This window comes from Manis pentadactyla, chromosome Y, assembly GCF_030020395.1.
Source record: "Manis pentadactyla isolate mManPen7 chromosome Y, mManPen7.hap1, whole genome shotgun sequence".
Classification (NCBI taxonomy): Eukaryota; Metazoa; Chordata; class Mammalia; order Pholidota; family Manidae; genus Manis; species Manis pentadactyla.
Window position 1 is genome coordinate 28,197,620 of NC_080039.1, and position 12,928 is coordinate 28,210,547.

The 12,928-nt window shown below is 38.1% G+C and overlaps 1 pseudogene; it reads right to left on the reverse strand.

The window, feature by feature from the left end:
• Positions 1 to 9,353, reverse strand: part of LOC130682109 (vesicle-associated membrane protein 7-like) — a 39,170-nt pseudogene extending 29,817 nt beyond the window's left edge.
• Between the last annotated feature and the right edge of the window lie 3,575 nt (positions 9,354 to 12,928).

Sequence of the window (12,928 nt, forward strand, 5' to 3'; positions counted from 1 at the left end):
GAAGCTGACATAGAGAGAGACAAAAGGATCTCCAGGAATGAAACAATATTAAGAGAACTGTGTGACCAATCCAAAAGGAACAAAATCCGTATTATAGGGGTCCCAGAAGAAGAAGAGAGAGGCAAAGAGATGGAAAGTATCTTAGAAGAAATAATTGCTGAAAACTTCCCCAAACTGGGAGAGGAAATAATCGAACAGACAACGGAAATACACAGAACCCCCAACAGAAAGGATCCAAGAAGGACAACACCAAGACAAATAATAATTAAAATGGCAAAGATCAAGGACAAGGAAAGAGTTTTAAAGGCAGCTAGAAAGAAAAAGGTCACCTATAAAGGGAAACCAATCAGGCTAACGTCAGATTTCTCAACAGAAACCCTACAGGCCAGAAGAGAATGGCATGATATATTTAATACAATGAAACAGAAGGGCCTTGAACAAAGGATACTGTATCCAGCACGACTATCATTCAAATATGACGGTGGGATTAAACAATTCCCAGACAAACAAAAGCTGAGGGAATTTGCTTTCCACAAACCACCTCTACAGAACATCTTACAGGGACTGCTCTAGATGGGAGCACTCCTAGAAAGAGCACAGCACAAAACACCCAACATATCAATAATCGAGGAGGAGGAACAAGAAGGGAGAGAAGAAAAGAATCTCCAGACAGTGTATATAACAGCTCAATAAGCGAGCTAAGTTAGGCAGTAAGGTACTAAAGAGGCTAACCTTGAACCTTTGGTAACCATGAATTTAAAGACTGCAATGGCAATAAGTACATATCTTTCAATAGTCACCCTAAATGTTAATGGGTTGAATGCACCAATCAAAAGACACAGAGTAACAGAATGGATAAAAAAGCAAGACCCATCTATATGCTGCTTACAAGAAACTCACCTCAAACCCAAAGACATGTACAGACTAAAAGTCAAGGGATGGAAAAACATATTTCAAGCAAACAACAGTGAGAAGAAAGCAGGGGTTGCAGTACTAATATCAGACAAAATAGACTTCAAAACAAAGAAAGTAACAAGAGATAAAGAAGGACACTACATAATGATAAAGGGCTCAGTCAAACAAGAGGCTATAACCATTCTAAATATATATGCACCCAACACAGGAGCACCAGCATATGTGAAACAAATACTAACAGAACAAAAGGGGGATACAGACTGCAATGCATTCATTCTAGGAGACGTCAACACACCACTCACCCCAAAGGATAGATCCACCAGGAAGAAAATAAGTAAGGACATGGAAGCACTGAACAACACAGTAGAGCAGATGGACCTAATAGACATCTATAGAACTCTACATCCAAAAGCAACAGGATATACATTCCTCTCAAGTGCACATGGAACATTCTCCAGAATAGACCACATACTAGGACACAAAAAGAGCCTCAGAAAATTCCAAAAGATTGAAATCCTACCAACCAACTTTTCAGACTACAAAGGCATAAAACTAGAAAGCAACTGTACAAAGAAAGCAAAAAGGCTCACAAACACATGGAGGCTTAACAACACGCTCCTAAATAATCAATGGATCAATGACCAAATCAAAATAGAGATCCAGCAATATATGGAAACAAATAACAACTACAACACTAAGCCACAACTTCTCTGGGACAAAGGAAAAGCAGTCTTAATAGGAAAGTATATAGCAATCCAAGCATATTTAAAAAAGGAATAGCAATCCCAAATGAACGGTCTAATGTCACAATTATCGAAATTGGAAAAAGAAGAACAGATGAGGCCTAAGGTCAGCAGAAGGAGGGACATAATAAAGATCAGAGAAGAAATAAATGAAATTGAGAAGAATAAAACAATAGCAAAAATCAATGAAACCAAGAGCTGGTTCTTCGAGAAAATAAACAAAAAAGATAAGCCACTAGCCAGACTTATTAAGAAGAAAAGAGAGTCAACACAAATCAACAGTATCAGAAATGAGAAAGGAAAAATCACGACGGACCGCACAGAACTACAAAGAATTATTAGAGAATACTATGAAAACCTATATGCTAAAAAGCTGGGAAACCTAGGAGAAATGGACAACTTCCGAGAATAATACAACCTTCCAGAACTGACCCAGAAAGAAACAGAATATCTAAACAGACCAATTACCAGCAACGAAATTGAAAAGGTAATCAAAAAACTACCAAAGAACAAAACCCCCGGGCCAGATGGATTTACCTCGGAATTTTATCAGACATACAGGGAAGACATAATACCCATTCTCCTTAAAGTTTTCCAAAAAATAGAGGAGGAGGGGATACTCCCAAATTCATTCTATGAAGCTAACATCACCCTAATAACAAAATCAGGCAAAGATCCCACCAAAAAAGAAAACTACAGACCAATATCCCTGATGAACGTAGATGCAAAAATACTCAACAAAATATTAGCAAACCGAATTCAAAAATACATCAAAAGGATCATACACCATGACCAAGTGGGATTCATCCCAGGGATGCAAGGATGGTACAACATTCGAAAGTCCATCAACATCATTCACCACATCAACAAAAAGAAAGACAAAAACCACATGATCATCTCCATAGATGCTGAAAAAGCATTTGACAAAGTTCAACATCCATTCATGATAAAGACTCTCAGCAAAATGGGAATAGAGGGCAAGTACCTCAACATAATAAAGGCCATATATGATAAAACCACAGCCAACATTATATTGAACAGCGAGAAGCTAAAAGCATTTCCTCTGAGATCGGGAACTAGACAGGGATGCCCACTCTCTCCACTGTTATTTAACATAGTACTGGAGGTCCTAGCCACGGCAATCAGACAAAACAAAGAAATACAAGGAATCCAGATTGGTAAAGAAGAAGTTAAATTGTCACTAATTGCAGATGACATGATACTGTACATAAAAAACCCTAAAGACTCCACCCCAAAACTACTAGAACTGATATCGGAATACAGCAAAGTTGCAGGACACAAAATCAACACAAAGAAATCTGTGGCTTTCCTATATACTAACAATGAACCAACAGAAAGAGAAATCAGGAAAACAACTCCATTCACAATTGCATCAAAAAAAATAAAATACCTAGGAATAAACCTAATCAAAGAAGTGAAAGACGTATACTCTGAAAACTACAAGTCACTCTTAAGAGAAATTAAAGGGGACACTAACAGATGGAAACTCATCCCATGCTTGTGGCTAGGAAGAATTAATATCGTCAAAATGGCCATCTTGCCCAAAGCAATATACAGATTTGATGCAATCCCTATGAAACTACCAGCAACATTCTTCAATGAACTGGAACAAATAATTCAAAAATTCATATGGAAACACCAAAGACCCCGAATAGCCAAAGCAATCCTGAGAAAGAAGAATAAAGTAGGGGGGATCTCACTCCCCAACTTCAAACTCTACTATAAAGCCATAGTAATCAAGACAACTTGGTACTGGCACAAGAGCAGAGCCACAGACCAATGGAACAGACTAGAGAATCCAGACATCAACCCAGACATATATGGTCAACTAATATTTGATAAAGGAGCCATGGACATACAATGGCGAAATGACAGTCTCTTCAACAGATGGTGCTGGCAAAACTGGACAGCTACATGTAGGAGAATGAAACTGGACCATTGTCTAACCCCATATACAAAAGTAAACTCAAAATGGATCAAAGACCTGAATGTAAGTCAGGAACCATTAAACTCTTGGAAGAAAACATAGGCAAAAACCTCTTAGACATAAACATGAGTAACCTCTTCTAGAACATATCTCCCCGGGCAAGGAAAACAACAGCAAAAATGAGTAAGTGGGACTATATTAAGCTAAAAAGCTTCTGTACAGAAAAAGACACCATCAATTGAACAAAAAGGATCCCGACAGCATGGGAGAATATATTTGAAAATGACACATCCGATAAAGGCTTGACGTCCAGAATATATAAAGAGCTCACACACCTCAAAAAACAAAAAACAAATAACCCAATTTAAAAATGGGCAGAGGAACTGAACAGACAGTTCTCCAAAAAAGAAATACAGATGGCTAACAGACACATGAAAAGATGCTCCACATCGCTAATTATCAGAGAAATGCTAATTAAAACTACAATGAGGTATCACCTCACACCAGTAAGGATGGCTGCCATCCAAAAGACAAACAACAACAAATGTTGGCGAGGCTGTGGAGAAAGGGGAACCCTCCTACACTTCTGGTGGGAATGTAAGTTAGTTCAACCATTGTGGAAAGCAGTATGGAGGTTCATCAAAATGCTCAAAACAGACTTACCATTTGACCCAGGAATTGCACTCCTAGGAATTTACCCTAAGAATGCAGCAATCAAGTTTGAGAAAGACCAATGCACCCCTATGTTTATCGCAGCACTATTTACAATAGCCAAGAATTGGAAGCAACCTAAATGTCCATCAGTAAATGAATGGATAAAGAAGATGTGGTACATATACACAATGGAATACTACTCAGCCATAAGAAAAGGGCAAATCCAACCATTTGCAGCAACATGGATGGAGCTGGAGTGTATTATGCTCAGTGAAACAAGCCAAGCGGAGAAAGAGAAATACCAAATGATTTCTCTTATCTGTGGAATATAAGAACAAAGGAAAAACTGAAGGAACAAAACAGCAGCAGAATCACAGAACTCAAGAATGAACTAACAGGTACCAAAGGGAAAGGGACTGGAGAGGATGGGTGGGTAGGGAGGGATAAGGGGGGGAGAAATAGGGGGGTATTAAGATTAGCATGCATGGGGGGGTAGGAGAAAAGGGAGGGCTGTACAACACAGAGAAGGCAAGTAGTGATTCTACAACATTTTGCTATGCTGATGGACAGTGACTGTAAAGGGGTTTATAGGGGAGACCTGGTATAGGGGAGAGCCTAGTAAACATAATATTTGTCATGTAAGTGTAGATTAGTGATACCAAAAACAAAAAAACAAAAAAAAAATGCAGTTCCTGTGTGGTAACCTCCAATGAGTTCTACACAAGGGTATAGAGGGCATATAAATGTGTAGGCAAAGGGTCTGTTTCCGTTTATACAGAAGATCAAAGCCTAATTGGGCTACCCTGAAAATGAACTAAGATACGATACGAAAGAGAACTTCCAACATGAGCACTCTCTGAAGACTCATGCCAGAAGATGATCATCAAAAAACCCCAACAAAGATCCACGCACTGCTACAGCTGTAGATGCACTCATCCCACCAGCTCCTGGACTTGCCATGGGAATGAAGGAGATATCTAAGCTGGCCTGTGCATACAGTAAAACAACAAATTTGACTGGATCTATACTGTTGGAACTCAATCAAGAATTAGGAGAAGTGCAAATTGTAGCACTTCAAAATCTTACCACTACAGACTATTTACTGTTAAAGGAACATAAGGGATGTGAACATTCCCCAGGAATGGGTTTTTTTAATTTGTCTGATTTCTCCCAGACTGTTCAAGTTCAGTTGGACAATATCCACCGTATCATAGATAAGTTTTCACAAATGCCTAAGGTGCCTAACTGGTTTTCTTGGTTTCACTGGAGATGGCTGGTAATTACAGATATGCTTTGGTTATGTAACTATACTCCTATTATGTTAATGTGTGTGTGTAATTTAAGTAGTAGCTTAAAACCTATACATGCTGAAGTTACTCTACAAGAAGATATGTCAAAGAAATAATCAATCTTCCCATGTTTTCTTCTGCCTGCTACTTTTATAGCTTTTCTTCTTCCTTCCTAATTACAACCCTTAAATAGAATTCGTGCCTCATATCAAATTTACCGAGTATCATAATTCTTCCAAGTGGTAAAGATACCTCAAGACAAATGCTGGGCATAGAATCCACAGGGCATAAATATGCAAAGAAGTAAAAAGCTAACCATTTCAAACAATAGGGCTTCTCTCTCACTTACCAACTTAACATTTCCCTGTATGGCCCCGGAAGATGACTGGTTAGCCAGAGACGGGTAAGATTCCTCAAGGGAGGAACAACCTAAGACAGGCACAGTCGCAGGGGGGGTCATCAGGTGAGAAATTGGGGATCAACAGAGGTGAGGCTTAGAACCTCACCCCCCCGTTCTGAGAGAAATCTTCTGCATACGTGGATGTTTTATTGCCCTGGTCTAGCTTGGATTAACACATAGTCTACAGGCACACACCTGATCATCTACATTTGCTCTCTTACAACACTAAACTATGTTTTCTACCTTTATCTTGTATCTTCCTACCACTTCAGTATTTTATTAAAAATAATAATAATAAAGAGATAAATGTGGTATCCACATATAAATCAAGTACAAAAATCAAATGAGTATTCATATTTGAACTGTTTATAGTTCATAATGCATAAGCAAAACCAAAAGTTTCTGTGATGACTGCCCTTTTACTGCTCACCATGTAACTTATTCACTATGTAAGAATTTGTTCTCCATGTAAGAACCTGTTCGTTATGCTTCAGAAGATTGGAAACCGATGTAAATTAGGCTTGGGGTGGATTAATGATTGTGCATTGAGCATTGACTCCCCTATACAGAATTTTATTGTCGTTAAGAACCATTTGATCAATAAATATGAGAAATGCCCTCACAAAAAAAAAAAAAAAAAAAAACGAGGACAGACTTACAATGGTAAAATAAATAAGTAACCGGGATATAATGTATAGCATAAGGAATATAGTCAAGATATTGTAACAGCTTGGTAGGGTGATAGCTGGTACCTAGAATTACATATATAAATGTTTTATCACTGTGTTGTACACTTGAAACTAATGTAATGTAATACTGTGCATCAACTACCCTTCAATAAAAAATAATTATCTGAAAAAAATAAATAAATAAAAAACACCAAAGCAAGTGCTCTTCTGTAATTAGCAATAAATTAAAACCAGAAACCGCAGATATCACATGCCAAGCCTTGTTACTTGGAGGACTAAATGTAGGTGTCTTTAATATACCTGGTATGTTATTAATATTTGAAGAGGATTTTTGAATGTGTGGATTTTACTTTTTCAATCTTATTTTACAAGTTCCTGTTCTATAAATAATAGGGTATTGAAGAAAAACTTGAGACTCTTTGCTGTTTGGTAAGGAAATGAAGGGCAGAAGATTTAGAAAAGTACATGTACCCAAACCTACAACAAGTCAACTATATAAACTCCTATTTTTGTGTCCAGTGCTTACAAAGACTTTGTACTGTTACCAAAATTGCCCAATAATTTTAATAAAGCTGGATTTAAACACAGACACACAAACAAAAAAAATCTCCTGAATATAAACATGAGCAACTTTTTCCTGAAGGCATCTTCTTGAGCAAGGGTAACAGAATAAAAAATGAACAAATGAGACTACATCAAACCAAAAAGCTTTGTACAGTAAAGGACACCATTAACAGAACAAAAAGGCATCCTACAGTATGGGAGAATACATTTATAAATGACGTATCTGACAAGGGGTTAACATCTAAAATGTATAAAGAACTCACACACCTCAACACCGAAAAAGCAAATAACCCTATTAAAAAATGGGCGGAGGATATGAACAGACACTTCTCTAGAGAAGAAATTCAGATGGCCAATATGCACGTGAAAAGATGCCTCACATTACTAGTTATCAGGGAAATGCAAATTAAAACCACAATGAGATATCACCTCAGACCAGTAAGGATGGTCAACATAGAAAAGACTAGGAACACAAATGCTAGCGAGGACGAGGAGAAAGGGGAACCCTTCTACACTGTTGGTGGGAATGTAAACTAGTTAAACCATGTGGAAAGCAACATGGAGGTCCCTCAAGAAACTAAAAATAGAAATATCATTTGACCCAGGAATTCCACTCCTAGGAATTTACCCTAAGAATGTAGGATCCCAGTTTCAAAAAGACATATGCACCCGTATGTTTATTGCAGCCCTATTTACAACAGTCAAGAAATGCAAGCGACCTAAGTGTCCATCAGTAGCAGAATGGATAAAGAAGATGCAGTACTTATACACAATGGAATATTATTCAGCCATAAGAAGAAAACAAATCCTACCATTTGCAACAACATGGATGGAGCTGGAGGGTATTATGCTCAGTGAAATAAGCCAGGCAGAGAAAGACAAGTATCAAATGATTTCACTCATCTGTGGAGTATAACAAAGCAAAACGTGAAGGAATGAAACAGCAGCAGATTCACAGAACCCAAGAACAGACTAACAGTCACCAAAGGGAAGGGGTTTGGGGAGGGTGGGTGGGAAGGGAGGGATAATGGGATTAAGGGGTCTTATGATTAGTACACATAATATGGGGGTGCATGAGGAAGGAAGTACAGTATAGGAAAGACAAGCAAATGACTCTATAGCATCTTACTGTGGTGATGGACAGTGACTGTAATGGGGTATGTGGTGCGGACGTGATAATAGGGGGAATGTAGTAACTACAATGTTGCTCATGTGACATCTGAGCAGAAGATTATATATCAGCAATACTTGAATAAAAAAATACAGTCACCTGGAGAATGCAGATTATATGGCATATAAGTAAGAACAATGGATTTAAGTTATAGGGAGGCAGCGTTTTGTTCCATAAAAGTTCCAATTTTAAAATGTCTGTTAAACATTAGATACAGAGCAAAGAAACTTTACTTTCCTCTTAGATGTCACTAAAAGGAATTTCTTATTCTCTTCTATACTGTTAAAAATCCCACCTATATTCAAGTCTCACCTGCTTCCACTGTTAACTCTCTCACAACAGAATCTGTAAATGTCTTAATGAGTAGTGGAATAATAGAAACAATTGTGGCAGAAAGAATACTGCATTTAAAGTCAGAAAACCTGCCTCTGGCTAATTATGGGCAGTATGTGAGTGTCTAACAAACCATAAAGTGCTATATAAATACAATATTCAAGAAGAAAAAAGGATGATGAGATAAGCCTGAGAGAGACAAAAAAATCCATAATAGAATATAAAGGAAAGCTGTGTTCCAATAGTGTTCCTCCCTATTCTCTTAGCCACTCCTCCCTCGGTCCCAGAGCCACCATCCAATTCTACGTCATTCCTATTAAGAATACTCTTTGAGTTTCCTGTGGCTGCTGTGCCAAGTGCCAAATGCTGCAAGGCTTAAAACAACAGAAATTTATTGTCTCACAGTTTCGTAGGCCAGAAGCCTCAAATCAAGATGTTGGCAAGGCCATGCTTCCTCTGAAATCTGTAGGAATCCTTCCTTGTCTCTTCCTAGCTTCTGGTGTTTTGCGAACAATACCTGGTGTTCCTTGGCTTGCATATCCATCTCTGACTCCATAGTCACATGGCATTCTCTGTGTCTCTTATCTTGTTACAAGGACATTCTGTTACTCGAGCATGGCTTCATTTTAACTTACATCTTAATTACATCTGCAAAAAAAAAAAAAAAAATTCTCTTTCCAAATAAGGAAATTACATACATTCACAGGTATCAGGGGTCAGATTTCAACATGTCTTTTTTGAGGACACAACAAACCCTCATCTTAGAAGCTCACCACTCATCCCAAATCACTCCTACTCTCCTCTCTCCACATATTCGTAACACCCCTTCTTGCCTCCCTCTTCTCTCCAAAATCTCTCACCATCTCTTTCCTTACTCACAGTGGAGGTCTGCCCTTAGAGCTATGGGCCAAAGGGCAACTTCCAACAGCTTGGAGTTAGAAAGGTCTGCTTCTATTGCCCAGAAGGTTCCAAGAAAAGAACATTTTTGTTCCAGTTGCCAGGATTCAAAAAATAGATGGTACGGGGGAATGCAGGTGAGAATTACGGATGCAGTTTTTTATAAAAGAACTATTATAAATTGTAGTAAAGTTATTTAAGCCCATTAACTTAGCTGTTAAGTAAGGCATACTGATTGGCCTAACAACTGAAATGTCATGAACAGCATTATTTATAGAGGAAAATGCATCCAGAGTTTCAAACAATAATCTTACAAAGGAACTTTTGGAATATATCCATTTGTAAGTAAGGGGGACTGCCTGTACTGAAGAGGAAAAAAAAGTAACAAAATAGTTTGGCAATGATGCAAACACTCCTCTTCAGTGGAGGCCTCTTCATGTGAAGGACAGTTTTCAGGGATCTGAGCAAAGAAAAAAATCAAGTCAGCATTTCTCACACTTGAGTCCATGTATTCTGAGAAATTTTTTAATTCTGTATTTTTATTTTGATAACATTAAAAATGTATATAAGTATTCTGGATCATCTATATACCTTATAAATGAGCTAACGCACACACAATCTGGTGCTATATTTGTGTTACGAAGGTACAGGTGCCAAGAAATTCCCTAAAATGACAATGCTTAATTTTTAATGTTTTAGAAGCATGTCTGGCTGCTCTGAGGTTGGTATATCATAAAATCACAATGATAATCATGACTCAAACACTCTGGTATTTCTGTTGTGTTATTAAATCAGTTATAAAATTTATCTATTGCCATAACAATTTACAATCAAAAGGTATCTGCATGGGAAAAAACCTTTCAAGAACTGAGATCTTTTATCTGAGATTCTGAAAATTATAGTGTGGCAAAATATCAACATGTAGGTCCATCTCATGCTAAGGAAAAAAGTAATACTCAAAGATGTGTTTGTACCAGGTAGAAACCAAATGATACCATAATGTGCTGTATGAATAAACATTGTGAAACTGTTCAAAAAGAAAAAAAAGAAGTGTAAGAATCAACTCGTAACATACCATATGGCAATAAGTCGATGCAAAATCAAAAGAAAGCTTTCTGTATCATTATTTATATTATTGCAAAGGGATGTCGTTTGTTAACGACATATGTTTAACATATGTGTTAAACATTCAGGCCATTAACAGTTGTTTCATAGGAAATACACAATGGAAATCAGATTTTTTCTATCATGGGGCGTACTATTAGTCTGGTCAATTAAATTAAATGGGAGTGGAGGCATTGAAAGCTCTTAAGAAAGAAATGTGAACTCATTTTCGGAGAAGCTATGGAACAAGAGAAGGCATAGAAGTGAGAACAAGCTAGGAAAGATAAATACACCAGTCTGATGAGATAGAACGGTCCACATTTGGTGAATGAGAAGTTTAGGGATATGTTTAATGGCCTTATATACAGAAGACCTTGTATAAATTAATTTGGGTTGGATCTAATAGTTTTCCCATTTCAGTTCAACAATGCGTTATAAGGGTTTACTATATGGCAGCCAATATCCAATATAGTAGGCACTGGAGGTATGAAGGCCAATAAGAAAGGACCTCTATAGTCAAGGGAGCCATAGTACAATAGGGAACACAGATGTAAGTAAATGCAATTAAGTATAATGACTGGATAATCTAAAAATGTACACAATTGTTCAGGAGTTTCTTACAAGTTTGGTGGTTATCTCACCTTGGATGAAGGAAGAAATAATGCAGGTGCCAGCCTACATTTTAGGAATTTCCTCCGTATACTGTTACAATTATTTCTCCTAGGAAGAGAGGTCAAAGTGTCAGTCTGATCTTCACTACATCCCCAGTGTCCGGTACAGCACCTGGCATATAACAGTCCCTCAATTATTTGAATAAATGAATGAACCCTGAGCATGTTTTGGTTTTAAATATACTATAAATGATATATAACTTTATATTCAGTAAGTAAGAAGAATATTTTCTATCTCCCCAAGTAAGACAAAGCAATTGAGCTGAGAGTAATCCAAACCCCAACCCTTCTGTCTGGGTTTTAAAAGGAAATACCACCAATTCAAATGTAATATCCTTAGAGAAGACAGAAGAATGAGAAGCAAACATTGATAATGACAGAGGAAAAGAGGTGTTTATGAAAAGCCTGAAGTCTGGTCACTGATCAAGACTATTCTTTTTGGTACTACAAATATTCTTTTTCTGTGCTGCTGTAAGACCAAACTCAATCCCTCTGATTTTCTCAGGATAGGTGCCTACCCGGTCAAGTCATCTACCTGTTCCATTTTCCATTAACCACTACCAACATCTAATATCATGTTGATTATTCCTGTTTGCCCCCTCACACATACAAATACATAAACTACTGAGAACAGTGATATCCTATGTCTTACTTTTAGCGATATCCCTTGCACTTAGAAGTGTCTAGCTAGCACCTTTTAGCCATTCAATAAAATACTGGTTAGACATATGAGTGGGTCTGCTCTCAGCCACAGCTATTCAAATGTAAAGGATGTCCCAAACATGACAGGTTCCCTGGGTTCAAGGGTGGGACAATGAAGGTACAGGAAGTCCAGAGCAATTAATAAGGAAGGAAGGAAAATAAAGAAAGGAAAGGAAAGGAAGGAAGGAAGAAAGAAAAGGACTTGATAACTGATTGCTTGTGGAGGTTTTGGTAAAGTAAGATGTGAAGTGTTTACCAAAGACAGCACATGGTCAAAGTTTGTTAAATATTGGTCAATAATAACAAAAACATAAGGGTCTGACGCTGAGGGAACACTAGGCGGAGAGCCACAGAGTTCCTATCCGAACTGAGAAAAAAGAGGAATGTCAACACTGGGAGGTGTTGGAGGAGAGGCACACAGAGGGCTAGAAAACCACGAAGGATCTCAGAAGTAGGAGGTGAAGCAGAAAAGTGACGTCACTGAAGCAAGGGAATAACGAGTTTTTACAAGACTCCAGAGATTTCAACAGATTCAAATGCTACGGAAAGGTCTTGCACAATGCGAACGGAGGGAAAGTTAATCTTTTTCTTTCCACGTGTAACAAAAATTAAGTGACGCATTCTGACAGTCTTTAACTCGAGACCGTCTCCGCACCATCAAACGCACTTCGCCAAAACTAGACCTGGCCGACAATTCGAACAGTCGACACCACAGAAGCCCGAGTCACCCCTGCACTGCCACCTCACTCCACCCTAGCACCTTCTCGTTAACATTTCTGACCTCCCTCCGCCGTCGTCTCCCCGCCTCAGACCATGCGTGCTCCTCTCCATTACCTGTCCAGGCACCC